Source organism: Dreissena polymorpha, chromosome 5 (assembly GCF_020536995.1).
Source record: "Dreissena polymorpha isolate Duluth1 chromosome 5, UMN_Dpol_1.0, whole genome shotgun sequence".
NCBI lineage: Eukaryota > Metazoa > Mollusca > Bivalvia > Myida > Dreissenidae > Dreissena > Dreissena polymorpha.
Genome location: NC_068359.1, coordinates 94,314,256 through 94,319,997, shown reverse-complemented (window position 1 = coordinate 94,319,997; position 5,742 = coordinate 94,314,256).

The window sequence follows — 5,742 nt, the reverse complement described above, 5'->3', positions numbered from 1 at the left end:
GATAAATGTAACACGCTTTTTGATTTGTTAACAATGAGTCAAATGGAATGGTCCCCAAAACTAAGTCGAAACGGTCCGAGCAGACGAAAAACGGGCTTGAGTGGTAAAATACAATAAGAAATGGGTGGTCTTAAAATAAAAAAATAAGGTAAATACATTTTAAAATGCAACCATGTAGTATTTTTCTCAACTGAAATGTAAATCATTTATTAGCTTACATAATCTTTGGTTGACAATATAATGGTTATGTGTACAGACTAATAATAATGTGGTAAAAATTGAAGTTATTAAATAATATTATAATGTTCTTCTTGTTGAAAATCATCACCATTCCCTTAACCGGTCTGGTCGTTGGGAGAGGGGGGGGGGGGCGTATGGGGGACGACGTTTCTTCTAACGGCCTCCGACGTAATCCTCCCTATGCATGCTCTAGAGCACAGTTGTGCACAGATTCCACCAGACCTTAATTTTGGAAATGGCAGTAAACTTAGTTGTTGAGACCTTTGCACTCATTTTAATTTTTGTCAGTTTGTTGTGACAAGGAATCAAAGAGGTATACACAGTTACTGACTCATTGATGGAATTAACTGCCGAAATAAACATGCACCTAAGAATTATAACACGAGCTTCACATGATAAGACTAGAAACAATCAAATATAAGAAATTAACAAAGACAAATCGTGTTTCCTGTGCTACTTCTTTTTGACTGACCAATCGCATAGCTTGCTTGTCACACATTTATTGAATTCCTTTAATAAAATATGATATGAAGCGGAAACATCCGTCATTTTCTTCTATTTGTAAAATCTAGAAAAAATGTTTGTTGATGTTGTTTTAGTATTAAAAAAATGTGGACAATCACCTTGAAAACTAAATATATTATTTAAGAAAATTATTTTAAAATATTGTTAAGTCTGTTCTAAAATAGAAAAGTATTTATCACAAAACAATCTTTAAAAATATCTTACCCTTTCAATACTGACAAGCTATGTGGCAATATCTGACTGAAGAAGACTGATTCATTACTTTCTGTCAAAGATTTAGTAGCCAAAACTTGCGCAAAGAGATATAACGTTGTAAAATGGAGCAACGAAAACGAATTGCCTACTTTTAAAGTGACTTATTCACAGTTTGTCAAAATGACTATTTTCAACAAATTTTCACATACTTATAAAAGGATGTATGCTTGATATTGACATAACCCAAAACAGAACCGTAGACGAAGACAAATATTAAAATTAATTTATATATAATCATAATATAAATAATAAAATATAATCATACGTCGAAATCGGAAAAAATAGTAAAGCGTTGTTAATAAGTTGGTGACATACTTTTTTCTTTGAAAAGTCATATTTGTAAAATGGTATCACGTTAAGTTTTGCTGCTAAAGGACCTGGTATCGATTCCCGAGGAAAACCTTTTGTAATCAAGTTTGTTTTCTTGCAATTACATGTATACACATTTAAAACTAATCTGATTTATGATTCTTTTGTTAGATAATGAATTTCATTACATGAACAAAAAAAAAACGTTATTTTTTTTTCCTGATGAAGGCGTAAGCCGAAACGTTGATAAAAAAGGAAAGAAAAATATGTGTTTTGTTGGATTTATCATACTTTATTACATGAACAAAAATCAAAAGACAATCTCTTAGCAAGACCCTGTAATATACATACATCTTCTGAACTTTGTTCTCAGGGACTAACGTTAGTTTAGTGTCGACGGGTGGTGAACAGTGTGCAGCCAGTCTGGGACCTACCCTGAGACCACTCGCTTTCAAGACGAGTGCTCTATCGAGTTGACGAACCTTGCATTGTGTATATATAATCAATATGAACGAGTGCAAAATAATCGCCAATGAAACCACAAGCGTATCCGGTGTGGCGGGGGAGGGGGGTTCCCCCGGCGCTCTCCATTATTTCCGGGTTATACGAATATGGGTTTATATAAATCAACAAATGGATAGTTATGCTGATTTCTTTTCTCTATCTCGATTTGCTCGCTCACAATGCCTGAAATTTACATAAATTACGTATGCCCTAGCGCTAACGGGGTTTTGGCGCATCTTGAGTCACTTAATATTTATTGTTGTGTGCATTATCATATGCATTTCGTCACACACCGAACTCTTTTGAAGTTTCTGTTTTTACAGCCTATATGTTTCATCTAAAAGCAATAATTGTTGGTTATGTCGGGACTTAATAGTTTCAACAGATCCAGTGCGAAAAAAAGCATTTAGCAAGACAAATAAAATCAAATAAACTGACAATACTCGATTTTTTTTCTGATATTACTAATACAATATAGCGTTATATATAGTTCATCAGTATTCACTCCTTGCTAAATGCATATAAAATCATGAAGATTGATTTCTGACAGTTGAATACAATTATTGCATCAACAGCGAAATGATCAATCAGTCGGACACTTTTAGTTACACAGAGAGGTCTCTAATCGTTCTTTAGCATGCCGGTAAATAGATAATCTGCGCATAATATTTCAAAACAACTGCAGTGATAATTTTTCATTTTCAACCAAAGAGTTTTAAAAGTTCAATGTGCTGAAACAATGAGCTTTTTTCAAAAACCACGAGCTCCTTGGTTTTCAAATAATAAAAAAACTTGAAACATCAACGAATTTTTAATGATTCATAAACATTTTATTTCCTAAAAGTAACTGTTACAACTAAAACACACAACATTAACACGGAGTTCCGAGTTTGTTATAAATTAAAACACATAACATTAACACTGAGTTCCGAGTTCAATTCTTTGAATAGAGCCGTTTAGGCAAACATTTGTTCGAAATAGTAGATGTACTTGCCTCGCTAACACTCTCAGATGATGCTACATGTTTATTACTTTCGGCAATTCCAAATGCAGCCTTCAAAGTTAATTGATCTTGACAGGTTTTTTTTTTATGGCATTTTGACAATTCAGAAAGCGAAAGCGTATGCGAACGTTTGGATGGTTCTACGTCGTCTTATTCAACCTTATAGTTCACGCACAAAGCAGAAAACCAGAATAAAATGCAGATAAGGATGACGTAGTATGACGTAGTACACATATAACCGGTGTTACAGTAGAAATCATCTTTTGCGTTCCGATAAAATGCGGACAAAATCGCACCGTGTTACAAAATGTTAGTACTGACAAGTTTCTTTTCCGATTTTGTCTTTCTTAAGAATCAATGCGCTTTTTTAGACGCAGATAATTTTGTCACATGCGCTTTGGTAATTTTAATGCGCAAATAACGCAAAACGCACAGGAAAAAATATCACTGCAACTTATAAAGTGAGCATACTTTTATTCCATACTCTTTTGTGTCCAAAATATGTGTGACTGTGAAATATATCTATTTGACAATGCTTTCACACGCGAAGTAGTTCTATATTTAATTCTTAATTTTGCACATACACATGTAAACATTCGATAATCCATAATTGGGTTCATTTATCTATTGACAAAAAAGCTTTTTATACAATTTTTTTATTTGGCACTTACACATTGCAATACTTGTTAATTCCATCTTCTTTTCACGTGTCTATTGACAAAACGTAGTTTCTTGTTACGTTAATTTCATAATTTTGCTCGCGTTTTTATACGAAACAGCATCACATTTTTTCTTTATTTAGCACGTTCATATTGACACACTGCTTGATTCCATTAGTTTTTCAATCATACATTGACGGACATTCACTTTTATGGCATGATATAAGAACACGGTACAATCATACATTGACGGACATCCACTTTTATGGCATGATATAAGAACACGGTACAATCATACATTGACGGACATCCACTTTTATGGCATGAGTAAAGTACACGGTACAATCATACATTGACGGACATCCACTTTTATGGCATGAGTAAAGTACACGGTACAATCATACATTGACGGACATCCACTTTTATGGCATGAGTAAATTACACGGTACAGTCATACATTGACGGACATCCACTTTTATGGCATGAGTAAAGTACACGGTACAATCATACATTGACGGACATCCACTTTTATGGCATGGGTAAAGTACACGGTACAATCAAACATTGACGGACATCCACGTTCATGGCATGAATATACTACAGGGTACAATCAAACATTGACGGACATCCATGTTCATGACATGAGTATACTACAGGGTACAATCAAACATTGACGGACATCCACGTTCAAGGCATGAGTATATTACAGGGTACAATAATACATTGACGGTCGTACACTTTCGTGGCATGAGTAAAGTACAGGGTAAATCATACATTGACGGACATCCACTTTCATGGCATGAGTATAGTACAGGGTACAATCAATCATACATTGACGTACATCAACTCTTAGTGCATGAGTATAGTACAGGGTACAATCATACATTGATGGACACTTGCATGACATGAATAAAGTACATGGTACAATTCCAAATTATTTGTGCAAATGATAAAAAATAAAGTTAACCTGTTTCTTGTTATTTGGTTAAATGAATGTACGTGTCATAGAATTTATTTTTTGTTTGTTAATAAATGACAATTTTCCCAGTGTCCACCCCAACCCCCCACCCCACCAAAAAACCAACAACAAAAACACACGAACACACAACGTGTTTAGTCAGTCGCATAATCAAAACCTTTTCTTGTTTGTTAATTATTTTCTTAAACATATTTCCACACAGCCAATATAAGCATTCTTACAGACGTCTGAGAGAAAAATGTTCATCTAATCATATACAGTATACAGGTTAATAAAAACTTAAAGGCACAACACATATGAAATATCCAATCAACAATACGATTGTTTTGCAAACTTACATATCATGGAGTATAAAAAAAACAATTTTATTCAGCACTTTTTTTGCATACACGAACACACAATTTGTAGCTAAAAATTCACAACAAAACCATAAATTCTGCTTTTTGGCGATACAAATTTAAGTTAGTTGGAATTTAAAAATTCAGAACATTTTGTTTCCTATTTTCAGTCAGCAATTAATATTTTCGTAAATCCATTTAATGACATTGGTCAATACTCAACTTTTCACTTCGACACACAATCGCAAGAAAAAATAAAGGAATGATAAAGAGAAACAGGTGCAATAAAACAATCTCGATCAGTCATGATCGCTATAGATGATAAACGATAAAGCAATCAGACACCTTTACAACTACCGATATTCCATGAACCTTAATGGAAAGAGATAAATCTGTGAGCTGAAATGCAAAATGTATGCTAGTATTCTTTGGAATATTTTTCTCCAATATCAATAAAGCCATGCATTTTGGCACGACAACAATACAATTACATGCCTAACATAGCATCACATAACATTACTCCATGTGCAAAAAAACTACCCTATTAGTAAGGTATTCTATCTCTGATTCTCTGCGTACATTTGTATATTTAGATTGTTTATTAGGTATCCACACATATATTGTCACATTAGTGATGGTATATATACAGAATCTAGCTTCAAGTTGTATTGCGATAATATAATAATTTATTGTATATCTTATACTTTTTATAAAAATAAAGTATTCGAATATATTTGTTAAATAACGCAATAAACAACATTACGTTTTATGTTTCCACCAACCCGATCGACCTATTGTTTTTATGTTCCAGGTTGGCTTTTCAATATATTTAGTTACATTCGATTATATTCGCTCAATAAATCTTACTACTACGAACAATTCCAAAAAAGACTGTTAAATAGACAATATGAATATTCCTGCATTAAGTTT